The sequence below is a fragment of the Lissotriton helveticus genome, chromosome 1_1 (genome assembly GCF_964261635.1).
Source record: "Lissotriton helveticus chromosome 1_1, aLisHel1.1, whole genome shotgun sequence".
Taxonomy (NCBI): domain Eukaryota; kingdom Metazoa; phylum Chordata; class Amphibia; order Caudata; family Salamandridae; genus Lissotriton; species Lissotriton helveticus.
Genome location: NC_136057.1, coordinates 592,437,852 through 592,461,928, shown reverse-complemented (window position 1 = coordinate 592,461,928; position 24,077 = coordinate 592,437,852).

The window sequence follows — 24,077 nt, the reverse complement described above, 5'->3', positions numbered from 1 at the left end:
ATGGATAATACCACCCTTATGAGGGCCTACAACAAAGGGAATATTCTACATACTAACTATACATCACAATACATATCTCTCAATAATCATAGCCATCAATAAAGACAGACTCAGTTTTACTATTCACTTAGCTTTTATCTAAGTCTTTGTATTACATATGAAATGGTCAATTTCAAGACACAGCATTGAGTTACAGATCTTCACACAAGAGAAAATAAGCAATTCATAATAAAATCTCATTTAACGAGCATGAGTGAGTGGATAGGAAGAAAGACAAAAGAGCATTGTAACAAAATCGAAGCAATTACAGAGTGCCATACGAACCTAGAGAAACTGTAGCACAGCATGCTATTAGTCTGAAGAGCTAACCCCCTGGCCAAAAGGTAAAGCTGGGGCTACTTCACAAAGGTATGAGGAGCAAAGTTAAAGAGTAAGGATTCAGACAGCAGCAGCCAAAGAGCAGCTTAGGGGAAACAGCTCACATGGAAATATGCTCACCCTCGTCTCACCAGCCTAAGCACGCACAACAGTAAAAAATCTAACACTAACAGTTATACCCAAAATGTTAAAGTCCATCCCTAACTTATTAATAAAGTCCAAGCAAATTCACGGTTGTCATCGGTTCAGGAGCATTGGGTGTTCAGTCACACCACTTCCGTCGCTCCTCACTCTCAAGGGTTCTTTGTTTTGAGCCTTGCGGTCATCGTCGTCCGTCAGCAGAGGAAATCACAATAGTCTCCTTCCTAGGCTCACGTACATCTTTGTAATAATTGCAACATTTTAATAGAGAAGTTATCCACAAAACTAAACATTTCCCTGGACAGTAGGAAGTTCCACCAGTATCTCTCCACGTAGCCGTGGACAATGAAAGAACACAATAATCATAACGAAGGACAACTACATTTCTCTTCAGCCTACGTTAAAAAAAGCAAATTAATTCTAACAGTGATTTGAGGCCTTCTCTGTAAAACGTGCAGTTTCTCTAGGAGAAATAAACAGACTCAGTTATTTGTTCACATATGAAAGCTCCTTTTCATATTTCAATTTAGTCTTCTATTATTCTAATATAAACACAAACATTTTCATTAATTATTCTATGTAATTATTATCTCTCATATGAAGACTCCTTTGTCAACGCGTTTCATTCACGTTGCACATGAAAACTCAAACCCCTTAGCATTATTTCTGCGCCCTCTTTCGTGTAGAAATCATTTGCCGCCTACTGGAACCATTTGTCATTTTCCTACACATTTCTCGTTCTCTCTTCCCAAATACCCCAGGTTAATAATTTCCTCTGTTATTCTCACAGCTCTTGTTAATTATTTTCACACAATAGGAGGTGTAATCGAGCAGGTTTTATTCGCAATAATCCTGCTCCATCACAGGTATTGGCAAAGCCCATAGGTCAGGTGTTAGTTGCCAGTTAGTTAGTTAGTTAGTTAGTTGTGGCTTTTTCAAGGCTAGTTTTTATTGTTTTGTCATTGTTTTGCCTAACGTTAATAATGGGGAAGCTGCCAGGACAGTAAAAATATTGTTTGCCCTCAAAAAGCACACAGCGCCTCTACTAAAGGGAACTACTTTGTGCGTGGATGTGTTCGTTGTTAAAGGGAAGAATGCCTTCCGTCACAATGAAGGTTTGAAGTTAAGAATGGCTGAAGTGGGCGGACACAATAACAGATCAAGGGATGAAGAGGGCCGTCTCTGCGGGTGAAGTGAATACACTCTGCTTTTGTCTGCTGGTGTGAGTGCAACACTCTCTGCCTGTGATGTTGAAAGCCATTAATAAATACGCTTTTTATTTGCCTATTTCGTTGTGGTGAGGAGAACATGATCTATATTTGTGGTTTGGATGCAGGGACGTGAAACAGACGAATATCCTGTCTGTGATTAATTAGGGTTACAAGCAGGCTTCTTGTAACAATGACAAAACATTATAAGTTCTGAACTTTCCCATGTGCAAATCATTCCTTTCTGGTTTGTTTGCTGGACAGATCGAAATGAATTATATCAAGAGTTCAAGTCCCAGGAATATACTAATGTGATAAATGAAAGCCTGGTCTCACTATCTGAAAATGAACTCTGAAAAGACAAAACTCCAGCCTCGCTTACCACCCCATCTTAACTCCCCAAACCTATCTGGGTGACATTTCACCTCTTACCCAAAACTGGAATCTTTCCAGCCATACTCACCAGAATGAAATCCTTATATTTGTTGTCGACAGCAAGGTGTAACTTGCCCTCCACATTACAAGTGTGATAACAGGCACCCAATTCCATCTTTACCTAACAAAGAACATTAAGCATCTTATTATAGTTTCAAATTTGGAGTCAGTAATTCCAGTAAATTTTGTCCTCTCTGGACTTGACTTTGCCAATGTCTTGTTGGTGGCCTCCTTTGGCATAAAAATGATGACCCCTATTGTAAAATGGCATTAACAGCATACCACCAGCTTATTTATTAGTCTTGGTGGCCATACTATTCCTACAAAATGTTACCCACTAATAATTTTTCATGTGAAATTCTTAAAATCATTAAGACCCTCGCATCATTATCCGCTGTCTCTCTCACCTTCTTCTTTTACTTCTGAAGAAAGTTGCAACATGCTACTCTCTTTTTTTCCTGAAAAAGTAAAGACAATCTCTATCTCGTTTCCAGTGGAAGCTAGAAGTCATCTGCAGGTAGAGAAGTAGTTTGACTCTTCTGCTTAAGCTTCAACAATTCTGTCCAATGTGCCCTAAGAAACTGACTTCTTTTTGTTCTGTTGTCGAATCTGGCTCTCCAGCAGATTTCATTTTTACCACCATTCTGGAGCAGGGCTGTGAGATTATTCAACCTATTGTATGTGAATGTATTAATCTCTCCCTGTTCTCTGGCTGTGTTCTCTAACAGTGGCAACACGATATGGTGGTCCCTTTTTCGAAAAAAATCTCTGCTGGGTCAATCTGAAAATTATTGGCCCACATCACTGCTGCCTCTTTTTTCTAAGTTAGCATAAAAACAAATGAACAGACAACCCTCCAGCTTTCTAGAGCTCCTGCACAGTACGCAATCAGGCTTCTACCCCTCTTATAGAACTGAGCCAGCCTTGCTGCTTGCCTCCGAGTCTGCGAGGCAGATTATGGAGGATGACAACACTGCCACTATTCTTATGGTTGACCTCAGTGCCACGTTCAATACACTATCCCACAATATTCTTGTCAAGTGGCTCTGGAGCAGTGGCATTGGTGGCAAAGTGCCCCATTGACAGACTTCATTTCTGCATGGATGAACTTTTCAGGTTTCACCAAAAGCATTTCAGACAACTATCAATTCTCTGCAGCAACGAGTGGCACAAAGCTCTCCATTGAGTCCAACTCTTGTTAATGTTTATGTAATATTGAGCATTATGGTTTTACCATGATTTATTATGATGATGACACACAACTTGTAATTAATATATCTCAGAACAGTGAGCTCATGGCCGCTTCTCTCTGTGCGTGTCTATCAGATTTTGCCACTTCAATGGACCATAAAGTTTTGAAGCTGAATGCCGCAAAGATGGAGGTCTTGGTATTGGGCAAGCCTCTCAACATCTGATCCAGTGCTTGCTGGCCCGACGGTCTTGGCCCTTTACCACCTCCTAAGCCAATGGTTAAGAGCCTGGGCATCTAGTTTGATGGGAAACTTTCTTTTGATGCCAAGAATAATAACCTTTCAGGAAAGTGTTCCAGGATTCCAAGATCTCTGAAGAAAGTTCTTCATCTCCTTCCTGCTTCCGCCCAAAAAACAGTAGTCCAGGCCGTGGTTATTTCCAGATTAGACTACTCTAATGTTCTCTACCTGGGTGTTACCTAATCGTGATTGAATAGGCTTCAACGGTCCAGAACGTGAGGGCTTGGACACTGCTTGGATTACCTAGATATAAGTGCTGAAATTGCACAGGCTGTTGGTAAAACAGACAATTACCTTTGATGCTCTTTGTTATTGCTATAGGGCGCTTTTCTGCCAGGGCACTGTTTATTTATAGTCAAGGTTGGAGGAGGTGTGGCGCAGCGGCCAGGGTCCCTGACTCCGGACCACAGGTTTCATGGTATGATCCGTTGGCAGGATTGCCCAGCACAATGTGACTCTGGGCAATAGCTTGCTTAATCTTCCCGACAGCCCCCAGCGCCTGGACATCTCTCTGGAGGTAGCTATGTGCTTTACAAATGCTGCCATTTACATTTACAAGGTTACTCCCTATGTTCCTGCTAGAAATCTTAGGTCGGCTACAGCAAAACAGGTCTCTGTTCCTAAATTTAAGTGAGCCAGAATTTGTGGTCGTGTTTTTGATCAGTTGACATAAAATATCTGGAACTTATTACCTTAGGAACTTCAAATAGCCAAGTCTGAAATGATTTTTAGAAAAAAGCAGAAAACTTGGCTCTTTAGATCTGCTTAAGCTCCTTCTAGTCTGTGAGCAATTCTTCTTCTGTAGTCCACGTCCTAGCGCTGGGACAGCTCATTAAAAGTAGCAACATGCTCTACAAGTGGTAATATTATATTATTAAGAAACCATTTGACACTACTCATGTCTGTACATCACATGGCAGTACTTTTACTTTACCGCATTTGCCATTATTTCAATACTATCCCAATTTTCATCTAGCTTAATTTTTCCTGATAGAAGCTCAGATTATATGCAGGATTGTATGCTTGATTTACAACATTTTACGCACAAATATTCAAACATGCCTGGCAAGCAAGTAGTTTAGAAGTGACAAACACCCCTTCGTATCAAAGAGAACTTTGAGATCTTTAAACTCTAAGGACAGCAAAAGCTAGAGAACTGCACTGTGATCCTCTCTCTTTCAGAAAGTACTAGTCAATGCTCTTTAAGAAATATCTCACTTTAAAGACTTAACACAAACTGGCATACAACCACAGCAGAGTATTGGGAATGATTATAAGTGAATTCTCCTCATGATTTCACTGCTCACCAGTTCTAGCATTTTACTATTCTTTTCTTATATTGTCTCCTCTGATATCACTCTGCCTTTATGCAATGTATAACTTAAGTCTAACAATTGCCTACCTTCACACCCACACTACATTTTCAGCTTCCTTCGCCTTGTTGTACCCTCCTTTTGTTGCAACCACTGATATTTCTACTGCTTAACTGTTTCAGTCTTATGCATCTTTCATTCCTGTTTCCACCTCAATCCTTTTTAACATGTACTCCTCTTTTGCTGATGGATAAACTCCTCTATCTTATGTTGAACATCTAATGACTTACATCTCTCGCAGCTATACTTCCTCATGATACTGGTTTAACTGCTAATTTTCTTTTCTCATGTCCCCTACTGTCTTTCCTGCCTCCTTCCTAAGGTCATGTCCTCTCAGTAAATTCCTGGAATACATATGACTTAGTTAGTTATAGGCACCATCTCTGAATTGCCATTTATTCAGTACCCATTCTGAACGTCCCTACACTGGTCTGTATATTTGGCTTCTAGCTCTGGGCTTTCGATTTAACCTTAAATACTTGCTTTCTCTCCCCTCTATGGCTCTACCAACTGCCTCTACTTAATTTCCACCATCCAATCTCCTCAGGTTCTTCGTTCTCCAAAACAGCATCCCTAGTTTGGTCGCCTTTGGGCCAACTGTATTGCATGAACTCCTCCTTCTCCTGTAGGACCCACTAATCTCAAACATATATATCATCACTGCCAGTGTTTTTCTTCTGCACAGTTTAGATTAAGAGGCTTACTCCACAATGGGTAACTTTCCAAGTAGTTTTATTACCCTCTGGCATGCTTGCTGATGGTTCACTACCTAATTTCTTTCCCCATTAGCAGAATGCTTCACTGATTTCTCCCCAAACTTCTAGACATCTTCCTTTAGAGATATTTTCTTGATTCCAATCTCTCTTATGCCCTGATTACTCCTCCACCTGGCCACTAATCCCGTTTTTCCAGACTCAGTACAATTGTTTAATCTTACTCCCAAACTCTCTAAAATGATCTGTAATCAATCTGATTTCTAATATTTTTCTTGTGATCCATCACTCCTGGGAAAGTCCCTCCACAGAATCATTATTATAGTTTCTCAAATCAAAATGTTTATGATTTTATCCCAGAAACTCTAAATATAGTGAAAAACTTCTATCATCTGTTGAGCTTTCTGACTCCCCTGGAGACCTGGTGTGCACTATACATAACTGCATAATAAAACCAAATATATTATTATTAGAAGTGAGGTGTTTACATGACATGAAGTCGCACTTCAACCCCTTCGGTGCACATGACGGCCCCTGGCCATCATTCGTCATGGTGGGATTGTGCGGAGGATTGCCGGGGGCCGTCCGAATCCCGCACACTATTTAAATCGCCCGCACAGGGCGAAAATGTGCACAGCACCAAAGGATTTCTTGATTAAGGTTGCTAAACTGCTCCAGGTACCTTGTAAACCTTGTGCACTATTCACAAAGTTAATATAAAAAGTAAACGTACGTTTAAAGCTGAAGTTACCCTTTTTACTGTTGCTAGGAATCCATTAAGGAAAATCTGGCAGGCATAAATGCAAGTATTTTTGTGTATTTCTCTGCCAAAAGTGCAGGGAAATCTGCACTAGTAAATCAAGGGATAGGAAGTGGATATTCCCGGGTGTAGATTGCCTTTGAAGTTTGGGCACACACAATCATATATGGTAGTGGACATTCCCAAACTCCGCTTGAACCCCCTTCCAACCTGGAAATGGTCAGACACTTGCTCATGCCAAGGGCTGGAGTAACTTCCCTTCCACGATGGAAAGGGGAATGGATCAAAACATACCCATGCACACACACACACACACACCCTGATTTGCTGATGTAGGCAAACTGAGTCCTCCATGGAGAAGAACATTTTCCCCTTTGAGAAAACAATTATTTGAAAAGTGTGCATTTGCATAGGAGGTACAATACCTATGTGCAGAACTCTCTGCTATGGGGACATCCGCCATGGGGAAATATGTGCCTTTAGTAAAAGTAAAACTCATCGTTGACTGTTGTGTGATGTTCATTTTCTCGGTTAAAATAGTTGGGCCGGCACACCTATCAGTAATAATTTGTGAAAGGAAAAAACACAACAACAGATTACTTGGTATTTTCGGTGCTGGGAGAGACCTGAAAACCAGGTTATCAGACAGGTCTTCAAACGTTAGGTGAAGTGTGGCTCACTGGTTAGAGGAGGCAGACTTGGAAGCAGAGGTCAGCCTGGGACCAGGGTTCAATTCCTGGCTCGGCGGGGTCTTGAGCCCTAAAATGTCCATGGACTCAACAATTCTCGCTCCAGTGCCCACTCGATTCACGGGTTCACACTCTGCGACTCTGGGCAATAGCTTGCTTAATCTCCACAACGGCCCCTCGCGGCGGGATGCCTGGCTTTCACCTTGCGGATACCCTGCCGGGGTTATCTCACAGGGGAATACCAGGACGGGTTCCCTAAGCAAGCGCTTAGAAACCGCTTGGTGATTTGCGCTATATAAATTCCTGTACATTTACATAAAGGCACTAGTGGGATTCAGCTCTGCGGCCCACAGTTCATGTGCATCAGTAGGCGTGTCAATGTCTTGAGCTATTTTGCTGTATTTTAAATCGGGAGCTAGCAATTAATGCCCATATCCTTACAGAAAGCACATTATCCAACTGAACTATTTTACTGTTTGTCAAACCCGGATTTACATGGTTCACACTTATCTCTGCTGTCTTAATAGCTAAATGAACTGTTTTATTGAAACTCGAAATTCTCACCTACAGGTAAGTACAAACCTCTGCAATGGCCAATGTTAACATGCCACATATTAACCTGGGACTTTGTAGGTGTTTTGGGACCAGTTTCAATGGCATTCATTTTATAGATCTGGCAAGGTAGACAAGCTTTATGAAAAATAAAGGGATTGAAGCCTGTTACAAAAAGCTTCTAAACAGTTCCCAGTAGCGCAAACATCAACCATTAATCCACTGGAGTATTTTTTAACTAGGATTTGAGCATGAAAACTAAACAGCAAACTATGTTGCGGAACACTCAACCCACTGAGCTCACTAACTTGAATTGCATCTTTCACCTGCAAGTTACACATACATCTTCGAATCTTCGAAGCCAGAGCATTAACCCACTATTCAATATTAAAGGATGTTACACATAAATCTCTTCAGTGCTCAAATCTGTAAGCTATTTTGGAGAATGGTCTGCATTGGAATAAGCAAGTGGATGAGGCAAGGCACTCTCTCTCTGGAGACAGTGCTTTAGTAAAGTCCAGTTATACAAACCACACTACATACTGACTTACCTCCCTATGGTGTAATATTCATCTATTGGACTGCTCAATGGTATTCCTGTGGTAGACACTGAAAGGGCGGAGCTTAATAATTGGCATGTGTGGCTTCGAGTTGTGATTTACGCATTATTCACATGCACTGTGGCCCACCTCCTAAAACAATCAAGTCCATTTGAAGATTATGTTTTGGGTATTCCTGACAGGATTGCTGGGGAGGAGTTGTGTTCTGCCCTGATTACACTTTAAAGGACTCTGCCTGCAGCATACACAAAGGAACCTGACACCAGGCCTGCCCTTGCCTTTGCCATCCTAGACATTTTGAAACCAAACCTAGGGAAAGTGAAAGAACTGACCAGAATCAGGTTTGGAGTAGGTCAATAGGTATAAAGGTGGCACCTTCAGGACCTCTCATCAGAACTCTCCATAACCTGTGCAAGATTCAGAAGAAGGACTGCCCTGCTGTCTGGAGAAGGAACACTAGACCTGCTTGTCTCCCCTGAGATGACTACAAGGGGCAGTTGGATGACCTCCTCGTTGAGCTTTCGAGACAGAAAAAGCTTCCAGAGGCCTCTTTGCAACTGCCAAGCTGACAAACACAAGCTGGGCCTGCCTGAACCTTGCTAACTGGCCTCTGTTAGAGTCCCTCTTGATCCCGAAGAGGTGTCCCTCAGTTCCTGGACCATTGGCTGGCATCGAAGTGTACACATCCTGAACTCTAGGTGAAAATACCGAGGTTTTGGACTCTTCGCCACTGTGAACTCCTCATGGCAAACAATAACCATCGGCGATACTCGCCAATGCAATTCTCCTGTGACGACTACTCTTCACGCCAGCCATGACAGTCTGAATCAGCAGCTACTGTCCACTTCCACCACCAACGCAAAGCTCCAGCGACAATTGGCTGTTCACACAACAACAGCCTGCACCTTGTGCCATCATCCTCCTAGTGACCCCCATTAAAACTCCAGCTGAGGATCCTCACATGCACTGGGATGTTGAGAAGGTAAACTCCTCATTGGGGCAAACCTGGTCCCTGTATCTGAACAGCAGGCCATCATGGTCTGCTTTTACACGGTCAAGCGCAACTAGATAACAGTGGCACTTTGTGTTGTTTTGTAATATTTTCACTTAAAGCTTTAAACACTCATATCAACATTTCTACAAATTAGAATTGTTATTTTGGTGTCATTCTATGTATTAAAATGTACATTATTTTTCTAAATTGTTTTAGTTTTTTTTGTGTTTTTTCTTTATTACTGTTTGAATGCTGCATTCATTCTTTATACAGTGCCTCTAAGTCAAGCCTGACTGCTTTTGTACCAAGCTGCAAGATGTTTAAGCACAGGTTTATTTAGTGGCTTTTGTGTTTCACCCTGAAAAGCATTGTGTTCATTATTTGAGTGAAGCTTCCAGCCCTTCAACTAATACCCAATTTCTCACACCTCCTCACCCCGTTATTAGTATTACTTGGTCATTTAATGCACAGAAACTGGTTTGCCTTGAATTGCAACACCAGTGTACAAATAGTATAGCTGTATTAGGCTGCAAAGGGAAAGTGGGAGGATTTACGGAGAACTGCTGAATGTTGACCAGTACTGCTGCTCCAGAAAATTATTGTTCTTGTGCACTATTACAGTGCCTCAAATAAAATGCTTAATTTAGTCCAGTTTCTCAAGATTTGCTTGTGGCAGGAAAACTGCTTGGTTTGTGCAATATCACGTTGGTGTCTGTCCAGCCATAACTCTCATTCAGTGATGGTTCTAGAAGTGATTTTTAAGGTTGGGTCACAAAGGACAAGAGTTAAAACTGGTGGTGCCATATACAATGTACATTCATGAAAATTGTGGGTATGTGCAATTCCCACACCATCTACCAGTACCCCCCTCCACTGTGCCCTCTGTGAGCATTGCGTATAGTGTTTCTTCAGCTCCTATGATTATGATTTAGCTTAACTATATGAACAAACTAGATAATATTCAGTAGCTTAATTGTGGATTTAAATCCCAACTTTTCTATGTGACCAAACTGGATGATCCTGGACAAAATAAAATCACTTCACTGTGTCTCTTTTTCCATGACAGTGAAATCTGGAAGCCACTGCAAGGGATTCAAGGATAGAGTGTTGTTGGAAATGTGCCCTTTCTGCAGGGTCACCCCAGAATGTTGTCTTGTGCTGCTGACCCATTTTTTTGTTGGCAGTAGTCGTAGGACTCTGTGCACTTTACCCCTGCTGTGGTAAAGTTCATGTGCTCTTCCCTTTAAACATGGTAAAATTGGTATATACATAATTGGCACATTTAAATTACTTATAAGGCCCTAGTACATGGTACTACCTATGTCAAGGGCCTGTAAATCAAATGCTGCTAGTGGGTTGCAGCACCCATGGAGCCACTCACTAAAATTGCTCTCTAAAACACATCTGAGCCCTTCCCTTACAGCCTGTAGGACAGTTTTAAGCTAAAATCTCAACTGGGCAAAATAAACCTTTTCCTTAAATCATCCTTTTTAATACTTGTATGTCATCCCTAAGGTGGGCCGAAATGCTCGTAGGACAAAGTGTATGGTGTTTGAAAAGTAGGACATGTGTCTTTAATGTATTATGTCCAGGCATTGAAAACCCCTCCAAAGGATTTTCAGCTTTTCAAACCTGTGTTAGACTATGGGAGGTTAAATTTAGCCTCCCATAGACTAACACTGATATACCTTATTACTTTTGATAGGTGATATATTCAGTTTGGGAGCAATTTGAGAAATAATTCTTTCATTCATTTTCATTGAAATGTAAAATCCTCTTTAATGGCAGAGTCAGATTTTAAATTAATATTTTGGAAATTAGACTTTTAGGAAGTTGCCATTTTCCTGTCTAAAGTTTTTAGGTCCCTTTCTGTGAGTGACCAATTGTTCTTGGCTGGTGATGTCTCCCCATTGGGAAATAGGATTTATGACCAGACGTGGACAAAGGGACCTGGATGTACAGGGGAGTGGGCCTGACAGGTTGTTTGGAAAGGAGCTGTGCTCTACCCTGATTGCACTTCAGAGCAACCTGCCTATTAGAAATGGGGATCTGTAGTTGGTAATGGTTTGCTCCTTTGTTCTAATAGGAACCCTTCCTTCTAGTCAGTATAAGGGGGATACACTATTGATATAGCCCGTGCTCACTTCCTTGGTAGCTTGGCATGAGCAGTTAGGCGTATCTCAAAGGCAGTGTGTGAAGCTTTTGCACCTAACATACAGCAATACAGTGAAAGCACTACAAAAGGACACCCCACCAGTTTTAGAAAAATAACCAATATTTATGTGTGCAAAAAAGACCAAAACAATAAAAGACCAACATACAGTAATCAAAAATATGCACTTTGCAAGAATAACTTTAAAATGCAGTTGTTTTAAGCCAGTAGCCCTGTCCAGGGCTACCGCGGTGCTGAAAACAACAGAATCCAACAGTTCCGGCTGAGTGCATCAGTGCGGACCGGCTTTAGTGTTAGCAGACTCATAAACAGTACTTTTGGTTACGGCTGATCGCGCAGGTGTGGACCGTTCCTCGCAGTGTCATAATTGTAATGTGAAGCGTAGCAGTGCCCTCAAGTCGTGGTGCAGGTAACGGCTCAGTGATGGTCGTCCAGCGGTATTGGTGAGACAAGGGTTGCAGTGCAGAGTGAGGAGGTGCTTGTTGCAGTGCTGACAGGTCACGGTGCAAGCGGCAGTGCCATTTGATGGGAGCTGGTGTCAGTCAGCCTAGACTATGGTGTGGGATGGGGCAGTGCGTTGAGTGCCTTACAAGTGGTGCCCCCAAACCTCGGTGCTGTCACGGGTGCCGAGGTCAGTGTGCAGCCACGTCGTCGGTGAGACTAGGGTGGCTGAGTTAAGGGAGGCGGTGCAGAGAGTGGTACCCAGAGGTCCGGGTGCAAGCAGCAGCTCAGTAGCGGCGGCGGTCGTCATTGTTGGTGAGACCAGGGTTGCAGTGAGACCTGAAGCAGTGCCTTCTGTGGTGCCTTCTGCGGTGCCTTCAGGACACAGAGGCAGCAGAGGTGTCGGTATCAGAAGCTTCCCTCTCGGTGGTAACTGAAACCCACAGTTCCAGAGGGGACACCCAGAGCTAAGTGAAATCTTTGCTGTCCCTGATACTTCGTAAACAGGAGGCAAGCTCTATTTCAAACCCTTTGCGAAACTTAGTGACAAGTGAAGACAGTTCAGTATAGTCCTTTCCCGGCCCAAGGAAGAAGCAGCAACTGCAGGTCAACACAGCAAAGCAACAACAGAGAAAATGGGCAGTACTCCTCCTGGCAGTTCTTCCAGCTCTTCTTCTTGTCAAGTTCCTTGATCCAAGCGAGTGCTAAAGTTCTGGGCCCCAATATTTATACACAGTTTCTCTTTGTTCTCTTGGGCAGAGAGTGTCTGTGCTCAGTCCAAACCAGTTTGGTCCTCTCTGGCCCAGCTTCCTGGCAGGAGGTGGAGACAGCATTGTCCAAGGCAGACCAAGCCCATTCAGGTGCAAGGAAATTTCTCCCGCTACTCTAAATGCAGTTCAGGCCTATTAAGCCAAGCCCTGACTCACACGGGAAAGGCAGGACACACCTCAACCCCCCTTGTGACTGTCTGAGGATAATGCACATCCCCAGCCCCTGTCACTCCGAAGCCGGACAGTCAATCCACAACCAAGCAGAGGCACACAGGATGGCTAAGCAAGAAGATGCCTGCTTTCTAAAGTGGTATTTTCAAATAGAGAACATAAAAATCATCTTTGCTAAAAGATGCATTTCTACATTCTGCTTTCAGGCATAATAAACTCAATTTCTCTATCTTGTCCCAATGGGAAGGTACACTCGTAAAATGTTACCAAATATTCCTGATTCTATCCTAAGGGCAGATAGCCTTTCAATAGTGAAAAATGATATATACTACATTTCACACACACCAGTATATATCCTTTCTTTCAAATACACTGCACCCTGCCCATAGGGGAACCTTGGGCCTACTTAGTGCTTGGCAAGTGGGTGCAATCGCCAAGCCGACATGGCAGTAAAAACTGCATGCAGACACTGCTGTGGCAGGTCTGAGAACCTTTTGAAAGGCTGCTTATGTGGGTGGCACAACCAGTGCTGCAGGTCCACTAGCAGAATTTAATTTGAAAGCCCTGGCACTCTCAGTGCACTTTACTACGGACTTACCAGTAAATCAGATATGCCAATCATGGAAACACTAATCCATAATCCAATTTACAATAAGAGAACTTGCACTTTAACACTGGACAGCAGTGAGAAAGTGCACAGAGACACTAATGCAGCAAACACAGAGCCATAACCAGGAGGTCAGAAAGCAAAAAGACAGGAGAAACACGCCAATCGATGCCAAGTCTCACACTGCCCCAGCACACACAAATGAATCTGTCACCCAGCCTGCCTCTGTCTTTTGTTTTACTAGCCAGGCTGGAGTCAAACCCAAGGAAGAAGAGAGAACTGACTACAAATTGTTTTGGAGGTAAACAAAGCATTGTCCCCCACTAATAGGCTGCCACTGGGCATAAAAGTGACACCCATAGAACCTAAAATCAGAACACTCCTGGACCCGAGAAGATTCAGAATAAGGACCGCCCTGCTGTCGAAAGAAGAAAGATTGTACCTGATTGTCTTGAACCCAGATCACCGGAAGTGCCCTTATGGGTCAATTGGCTGACCTCCTGTTTGAAGTACAGAGACACAGCCAGCTTCCAGAGGCCTTTCCTGCTTTCCATTTGGCCAGACCCAACTCATCTGACTTGGTCACCTCTGCTGGCCACTGTGGGAGTGACCTTATCCTGGACTCTGGGCTGAAGTCAGAGTGTACTTCTCCCTGCTTAACTAAGACCCAACACCTAAGTGACTCATACTGACAAATAGCCTTGCATTGCAGCATTGAGCAGATCCTAGACAATGGCATCACCAGATCCAATGCAGAGCAATGCAGAGTGCTGCATCATCACTGCGCTGCTTCTGATCGCGGATTCAATGGACATGGCGCTGAGCAACACAGAATCTCGTCTTGCAGCACCACGCAGCCCTCACACTAAGGACGGAAGGTACAACTTCCTGCAGGCCGAACCGGTCCTCTACTATGTAATGTTTGTCTTGAACCTGTGACTTTTTTATACTCTGGTGCAATCAGATACCCACTGTTGGTACTCACCTCTTGGATCTATTTTTAACGGAACCTTTAAAAACTAAAAACTTTGATTCTACTGTCTTTTGTCATTTTATTTATTAAAATATAATATTTTTTCTAATTGGTTTCAGATTGTTCTTGAGTTGTGTGTTCACTCTATTACTGTTTCAATGTTGCATAAATACTTTAGACATTGTTTCTAAGTTAGGCCATCCGCTTCCTGCCAAGCTACCTGAGGGTTAATCATAGGTTTATTTAGTGATTTTTGTGGTTCACCCTGACAGGGATTGCAATTATTATCTTAGTTATGCTTTAACTCCTATCAACTAATAACCCAATTTCCAACAAGTGCCAATTTCAAAATATACTTAATTGTGCTGCATACATTGATTAAACAGATCTTTATTTGTTGAATAACTAATGCTCAGCCTCCTCTTCTCATTTGTTCTCCATGATGTCAATAGTGTAAAGTCTGAGTATTCGGTATAAAAGGAGTAGGCAGAATCGACAGAGCTGAGAGGGGTGCTGAAGGTGTAACAGCATTGTGTTGACTATGTCTGTGTTGATGTGTACTAGGGTAAATGAGCATGTTCCATATGTCAGTTATTGGGAGCATTGGGAATATTGTTGTGTAATTATTCCTGAGTTCTGCTTCATGTGGGGGAACATTGGTGAAGAAGAGAAAGCCATGGCAACGAATTCTGGATGTCTTTGTACAACCTCTAGGGTACACCTGCACTACTGGTTGCAGTGCTCTGGCAGCGGAAAGATCATTTTGCTGTAAAACAGCTATGCACCATTTTGAAAATGTGCAAAAAATGACTTCTTGCTGTGAGTTGTTCTTTGTAGGAGAAACAAAAGGTGAGCTGGACTCACACAACAGTTCACTCTTCACACAATGCCCCCTTGTGTGTTTGTATTCTTTTACTGGTGAAAGGTGTGATTGGCCGCAGCTGCTGACTGAAAAGAAAGACCTAGTAAAGTCTGATTGCATGGCCAGTTACGGAAATGACAGCACACATAACTGACTGACACTAGCGCATACATGCCAACAATTTGACCGTAGAAAAGATTTTGAAAAAAAACTTGGAAGAGATGATGTTGCCCGTTGTCTTACATGGAAGCTGAGGAGATTTTAGGCGAGAGACAGCTAGAATTAAGCCGGTATAGCCTTAAGAAGTGTAAGTCACCTGCCTGCTTTGGGTCTGTAGGCATGTATGCTAGTGTGAAAAAATAAAGTCACTTTGGTCTGTGGCCGTGATTTCTGGGGGCAAGGGAGTAGAGTCGGGTCATGAGTGTCACGAACAGTAAATGAAACACAAACTTGAAATGGGCCAACTATCATCACATTCTGATCGCCTGGATAAGAGTCTGTTTATGATGCAATGCTAGGCTAAGGGGGCTCTTCAGCATGTGCACAACACTGTTTCTGACATTATCATGTGCAACAGGAGTAAATCAGGAGAGTCAAGGCCTGCCTTCCTTGTTGGTGACCTGCTAAAGCTGAGCCCCTTCCTTATGAAATGATCTAATTTTATTAGGAGGCATGTGGTTGTCTGATTGGCGTATCAGAAGTGATATGCCTGAATTCGGAAAAGGAGAGCAGCAAGTACTTCTCAGTCTCCTCAATCAATCAATCATTTATAAAGTGCAGCAATTCACCCATGAGGGTCTCAAGACGCTGGATTACTAGCTGCTGTGCGATTATCTGTTCATTCAAACAGACAGGTCTTGAGTCCTTTCCAGAATTGCTGGAGCAATGAGGCAGCCGTGAGGTGCAAGGGAAAATTGTTCCAAGCTTTGGCTGCCATATGAGAGAAACAGCATCCTATGCAGTTGGCTGGGCGGATCCATGGGGGGGAAGGGTGTCTGCAAGGAAGAGGGAGGCAGATTGTAGGTGTCTGGTCTGTTGGTGGAAGGTCATGCATTTGTTTAAGTATGCTGGTCCTTCGTTGTGCAGGGCTTTGTTGCATGGTTCAGCACCTTGAACTGGAATCTCCTCCAAATCAAGAGCCAGTGTAGTTTCTTGGGGCGGGGTGTGATGTGAGGCTTCCGGGGATGTCAAGGATGAGTCTTGCAGCTGAGTTTTGCATTGTCTGTAGTCTCTTTAAGAGGCATGCAGTGATTCCCCTATAGAGTGTGTTACCGTAGTCCAGCCTGCTGGCGACGAGGTCCTTCTGGTGTTGACTGGGAGCCACCTGAAGATCATGCAATGTATGCATAGGGTGTTGAAGCAGGCGGATGAGGCATTAATGTGTGAATTATGCAACCACAACTGGTACCACTTTGGCAGTCTAGGAGGACTCATGCCAAAAAAAGATCACTATGGGGCATATGTATCAAGGGTTTTTATCTCCCTTGCACCACGGAAGGGGTCAGAGGGTGAGGCAAAACCTATAATGAGATTCACTATGCCACGCACGGTGTGGACCTGCTGCTTTGGTAAATCTGTAGTAACACACAGCAGCGTACGTTGCTGCCTTGAGTTACTGTGCCCCAGGTAGGCATTCTATGGGTGGAGTGCATGTGTTCCCACACATCTATCCATGGATTCTAATGCAGTCCCAGATTTACCAATACTGGTAGACCTAGGAATGTGTCAGAATGCCATGCCTCCCCAGGGGAGGTGTACTAGAAAAAATATCTTTATTTATACTCGTTATGGCCTCTTTCTACTTGTGCTGCAATCTCCAGCACACATAGAAGGAAGAAAAGGCCTCAGTAGATCATGTTTGTACAGGAGGATTTCTCAATTGCCAAGTGTTCAACCGCCTCCCTATGTTCAAAAGAACGATCACCTTCTAACTAAGGTGTTTCCGAACAGAGTCGCGTTCGCTCTGCTCCCCCTCGCTGTTTATTCTTTCACAGCTCCGGACGGCGTAACACTCTGCCGTCTTTAATCCGCCATGGATTCCACCAATTGTTTTCGGATGTAGCTGCGGTTGAACACTAGGCTGTATTCTTAGAAAAATCACACATCGAGTTAAAAAAAACAAAGGAAGTCCACGTCTGTGGCTTTTCTTAATATAGTGTCTCTTGGTCCTGATGAGAACCCCGATATCCATTGGGGGTTTGAAACGCGTAGGCCTTTTTGTTTTCACTACCAAACAATTGGTGCACGTTGAAAATAATTTTAAATTTTTGAGAAATTTTTAAACTTTTTGTTGTGATTAATATATGTCACAATGACTTTTATGCAGTTATGTGCATCATAAATTTAGAATTTACCAGTGCTTTGTTTGGTGGGTGATAGGGCCTGTCCATGAGTTGGCAAAAGTTACATTGGCCCAAAAGGACTTTGTGGTGTGTGGCGAGTGTGGTGATTGTTTGAATGAAGACGGAGTGAGTGTGACAGTTTGATTGTAAAGGTTGTGGTAGTAATTGAAACCAGTAAAATAAATTGAAATTGTTTTTCATTTGTTCTTTGTACTGTATGTATTAGTATGTTCCCTGTATGTGTTTTGCGAAAAGGGAAATCTTTGGATATTGAATATAAAGGCTACTAATGAGCTTATGGTTGCATGGTTTGGATATCTTTGCACCATTCATTCAATTGTTTGAAATTTCCATCAGTACTGGCATTTTGGTTGTTATTTTGGTTTAGTGGACTCAGCCTTACTGATTAGAGTCAGGCCCATTTTTGTTATATACTCTACCTTTCAGGCAGCGCAGTCTGAAGTGAAATATGGCCCTATGTTGCTAGTTATTACTGAGGAACTTGTGTCCCAGTCTGTGTAATTTCTTCACTTCTTGGTGGCCATCTTACACGAGTGCAGATTGCGGCTCCACTTTTTTCTTCACTTATGTCTGCCCCAGAATTCTTTTTACGGGCCACCATAGATGATTCTGAAAGAGTCCTGGCTCACTAAAAAAAAGTGCTGGTGCGGTCCTCTAGCAACCACCCGCACAAATTAACCAGTGCTAAGCACTAAAACTAACCACAACCTTCACCAAACCCAGCCCCCTCCCCCTTCCAGCCTCTACAGATAAATGCCCGGTGCCCAATACGGCCCGTCTAGACTGCCAGGTGGTGTCTGTTTTTGATAGCTGCCAGGGAGGGTACAGACAAATTACAGCTGGAGTACTGGCCCTACCTGCCCTCCACTCCACGGCAACATCCCTGCTCAGATTTAAATAGTATTTAATGTAAAAAAAGTTCCACCCATTTATGTGTTTAGCAAAATACTGTCAGCCTCATTTGTCTGGAGTACATGCCATGTTTCGTGGCCGCTTTGGGGAGGGAAAGCCATGAAACCGACATATTGATGTGAAATATAATACTAAGAAAGCAGTGAAAATGCCCTGTCTTGTTGAAATGCAGCGCATAAATACATATGTCTGATGGTACACAGTCAATAAAGACAGTTAATGTGGCTTCTACTTCAGAAGATTCTTCCATTGGGCCACACCCAAGGGCTTTGCTTCCTTGAAAATGCTGATAAATGCTGAACAGCTCATTTGATAGCAAACCTAAACATTTCAATCATCACTGGCTCGGGGGCTTTTAAATTTGCTTAAGAGATGATCACTGCTGTTGTCAAGAAATGGAAATAAGATACCAAGGGGCTTTCACGAGCTGCTGTCACGTGCCTCGCTGCAGAGTTGATATTAATATTAGGTACTGAGGCAACACAAATAGCATCAGGTACAGACTTGGGAGGAAATGGAGATACTCTGTTTATTCTTGTGCTATTTCAACAGAAAGCAGTTCAGGCTCTTAAAAATTGTGTAATTTACTGATGATACTCAATGAAAGTGGCAGATGGAGGATGTTGCGTTTGGTGCACCAATGCAATGTTAAAGTGGTTGTGTAGGTTGAATGGAAAAAGTAATCTCACCAAAAAAGAGCAGTACTTACATTTCTGTTATTTCATAATGCAGAAACGCATCTGTACTCAGGAAGAACTGGCTACATTATTGTGACAATGACAATTTTGATTTTCTTAATGGAGAAACATTTTCTCATACCACCGGGCAATTCAAACCGTTATTGGTGATTTGCAGCGGATCCTATACATGTCCTCAATAGTTTATTCTGTTTCGTGAATAGGTTAAATCAGTTGGAACATTTAGGGGCATATTTAAAAGGGGATTGCTCCACAAGAACATCACTTTTTCCGATGTGCCGGTGATGCAATGCCCTGCTCCATAACTACAAAGTTACGTTAAGCTACTTTGCGTGGCTTAACGCCATCTTGTAAATAGGGTACCCTTTCATGCAGATATGTGCATTCTGTGGCCGTTCCACCACAGCACGCATTGTTTTATGACACTGCCCCAGATTTACAAGGAGTTAGAAATCTGAGGCAGCACAAAAATTAATGCCATGAAAAAGCAGGCGTTAGATTGGTGCAACAAGGAGAAATCCTTTTATTTCTCCTTGTTTTTGCTCTTTCGATGTGTGCTGCATTGTGCTGCACACATAGAAAGAGCATTTGTGCTGCTTTGTGCAGCACCACACATAGAAAGTACCCCTTACTGCACATAAACAATCATTCCCTGCAACACAGACACCCTTGCAACATGGTACAAGAGTGCCTACATTGCAGGAAATCGTCCCTGCTATGCAGGCACCCTTGCAGTATTGCGCAAGAGTGTCTATCTTGGCACTAGGCAACTATTTTTAGCACCAGTTCAAGGGAAAACACAGGGGTATATTATCAAGGGGTTTATCTCCGCTTTTTTGGCTTTAAAAGCCAAGAAAGCGGAGATAAAATTATCTCCCTATTACCAAGCTGTCGCTAACACCAGTTAGTGACAGCTAATAGGAGATAGCGACCATCTTGGGCCCCGCTTTGCATGTCAGTGATATTTATCACTAATGACATGCAAAGTGGGCGTGCCAAGATGTTAGCGACTGGAAACAGTCGCTAACATCGCTATCTCCTATTACCAACTTTTGGAGATATTCGCGCTAAGCGCGAATATCTCCAAAAGCTAACCCCTGCCCTGAGCAGTTCTTCACCATGTTATCCAATGGGAGGTGGATAACATGGCTAAGAGCATTTGCTCGATAATGCATGAATATCGCTGACTTTTCAGCGATATTCATGCATTGCGGCCGTTTTTTATCGCATTTGCGATAAACCTTGCTAATAGCAAGGTTTATCTGCGATAAAAATCGCCGATGTGCGGCGATAATTTTTGTCTCTAAACAAGTTAGAGACAAAAATTATCGCTAGTTGTTGGTAATATACCCCTCAGTCCTGCAAATTTTTTCACAGCACCACGCTGTGCCATTTTCCTATGCCTTAGAGTATGAGTACGTGAAGGAAAGCAGTGGTAAACTTGGACGCACAAATAACGCTGCTAGGTGCTAACATTCCTCACCTGATGAGTTCTTGCTAATCATTCCTTACATTTTCTTGTCGAAGGAGCATTTTAACACTGGAATCATAAGAACATGTCATTTCAAATAGTTACAAATTGAACATACCTTTTCAATAGTGTACAGTCTACAGTAACAGCAATACGTTCAGCAATGCAATCAGAGGCCGTGTGATGGTCGCCTGTGACTTGATCAGCTCCCCTTTGCCTCCTACACACACCTCTTGCAGAAACATGAGCTGTGTCAGTAGTCTTCTAATGTCGGCCTGCGATGCCTTAATGAAAGTTGCGCTTGGTGCAGAGGCCTTCGAGAGAGCTTCCTCTGCAGCTGCATTAACAGCATCCATTTCTATCTCCTTTTAGCTTATCTGCTCGCGCTTTAGGGCATTTTGATTCCTGACCTTTGTAGGATTTATTTAATCATATGTTTCGGAATGGGAGTTAATAGTTGCTCGGGTTGACAGGTCTTGGGAGACTGATTAACACGCGCGTAGAGTGGAGTGAACAGAAAGGAGTCCCCTATGGCGGTCGATGCAGTCACCCCCGATGTAGCTGTTCACTTCCTGAAAGCGGGATATTGATTCAAGCCAAGGACCTGGGCGAGAACCTCACAGGCGCGTGGTTAATCATCCAGGCGCGGCAAATTTTGCATATATCGTATAAGAATGAAATATCAGTTTCTATAAAATATCCGCAAGTAAAATGATCACCGAGGATTACATTGTATCTGAGAGGGGTACGTGTTTCCCTGGAAGGGGCCTTAGTACTGAAATAGCACGAGGCTCCTCTGGGTGACATCATAATGGTGAGGCCATTGATGTGATAGAGTGAAACACTCAGCACGAGGCAATAAATCTATTAGACGAAGATGTGAGAATTTTTTTTCTGATGCATTCCCGAAAAAAATGACTTAAAGAAAAAGGGATAATGCATTTTCCCACATGTCAAGTTTTCATATATCTAAATGTGCCTTATGAAACGTGGCTTAACAAAATATAAGTTGTAAAATTAATTTCTAATCCTGCTTACAATGGCACTTATTTTACATGTATATATTCCATACTACAGCTTTTTCTGTCATCTGTTTGGGTGTGAAAACAGATACCACAGCACCCATAGAGTACCAAAGACAACCAGCTGTCAGAAAACAGACATACAAGCACATGCAAACATAGGTGCATTGTGGCTGGATTGATGGCTTTGTGGATATATATGTGGATGAATGACTTGTTAACCTAGGTAATATCAGTTCAAGAAAATGTGGATAAAGCAACAGTCGTCTCTATAATAGGTAGGACAATCCAAAGCACATTATGTATCCTTGCAAGAAAATAGGCAGCTATAATGATGGTAACATCAGGTGAATAAAAAAAACAGACAAACAAATGTATATTTAGCCAAGACACAAATCAAACAAAGTAAACATGAGGAGAAATTTATTTTGAAACATCAATGGGATGATTGACAAATGTTTATTACTAAGGAGGAAGGAAAACTCAGGGCCACATTTATCAAGGTTATGTGTCGCCCTTGCACCACGCAAGGGGGTGCAAGGGTGACACAAAACCTAAGTAAGATTTATCTAGTCAAGCAAGGCATTCTTGCATGCTTGCATGGCTCGATAAATCTGGAGTAACGCAAGGCAGTGCAAATCGCGGTCTTGCATTACTGTGCCCCAGGGTGGCATTCCGTGGGTGGAGCATGGGTGTTCCCATGCATCCGCCCATGGATTTTGGCATATGCCCAGATTTTCCATTAATGTTAGACCTGGGAACATTTAAAAATGCTAAATCTTTCCAGGTGAGGCATAACGAGGAGATGTATTTTAATTTCTCCTTTATCTTCCTCTTTGTACGTGTGTTGCATTCTGCAGTACACAGAAAAAAGAACATGCCTCTGAGGTTTGTTTTTGCGTAGGAAGTTTTCCCTTCCTGCACAAAAACAATCCTGCCAACAATGCAAACACCCTTGCACCACGATGCAAGGGTGCCTGCATTGGCACTTGGCAGCCAAAAGAGCTACAACGCTACAAAAGGACAGGGATGAGCCGTATAATGTTAAATATGGCAGATTTCTGCCCTTTCCCTTTCAAGTAGCGCAACACAGCAAGGTGGGTTGCTGTGTTGCGCTGCGTGAAACAATGATAAATATGGGCCTAAGTGCTTGCAGCTGCGTATTTCACAGAGATGTCTAGGTCATCTCAGTTTATCAGGTTGTGGACCAACTTGGGGCTTATTATCAAGGGTAGGCGATAAACTTATCACAGCTTTAGCATCTGTTTACGGGCGAAAAACGGCGAGAAGTTTATCGCGATATCAGCAAGGCCACGCTAGCGTGTGTTTTGCTGATTTTGCTCCCATTTCCACACGCCTAACTTCGCATCGCTAATGAGATGCAAAGTAGGCGTGTCTGTGGAAACAACATGGTTAAATATCGCAAAGCAGCTTTGTGATATTTACAAAGCGGGGAAGCGATTATTTTAATCGCGCTAAGTATGACTTAATGCAGGAATTTAACATCTGTTGACTAAGGCATGCTTAACAGGGGAGGTGGATTCATGTGATACGACCCTTTGGGTCATATCATCAAGCATATCGCCGTTTTACATGGAACATCGCTGGAAAACCAGCGATGTTCCATGGAAAAGGGTGATATCGCTGGAATATACATTGCCATGGTGCTAAGCGTTGTAAATACAATGCCAGCCTGGCGAAATATTCCAGTGATAGAAAAAAATGCGGTATACAATGTCAGCGATAATTATCGCTGCCTGTTGCAAATATGCCCATAGTGCCTAGAGGAAGAACTACCATATTGCGTTTATCAAATCAAACTTTCTTTAAAACTTTGAAACGAGAAACACATTCTTGGTTAAAAAAAATACACAGTAAACAATGCTAAAACAACATTTGATAGTTTCCAAAGCCTACATTTGGACCCTGGAAGGAATAATGTCTACAATCAGGCCCCAACCCAGCATTACCCTTAACCAAACATATTGCCGGTAATTGCACTGCTACAGGAGAGTTTGTGCTGCATTAGAAAAATGGCATTCAGCTTGGTATGATGCCCCGAATTTCCATTTCTTCTGGGAAGAGGGCCCATAAACAGATAGTCTGTACACCGTACAGAGGGGTCTGGTTCTGCAGCCTGAAAGCTGTCAGACTGATCCATTATTCTAGCCAATAACCCTTAAGCTATTTATACTTTTCCACTTCCAGTAATGAGCCATTTTCTTATGTTTTGAGGCACTTTGCACTTAGGTCATCTTGACATTTGTTTCCACAAAAGGTATACATGTCAAAAGTGCATCTTTTTCCTACATCTTAGGAAT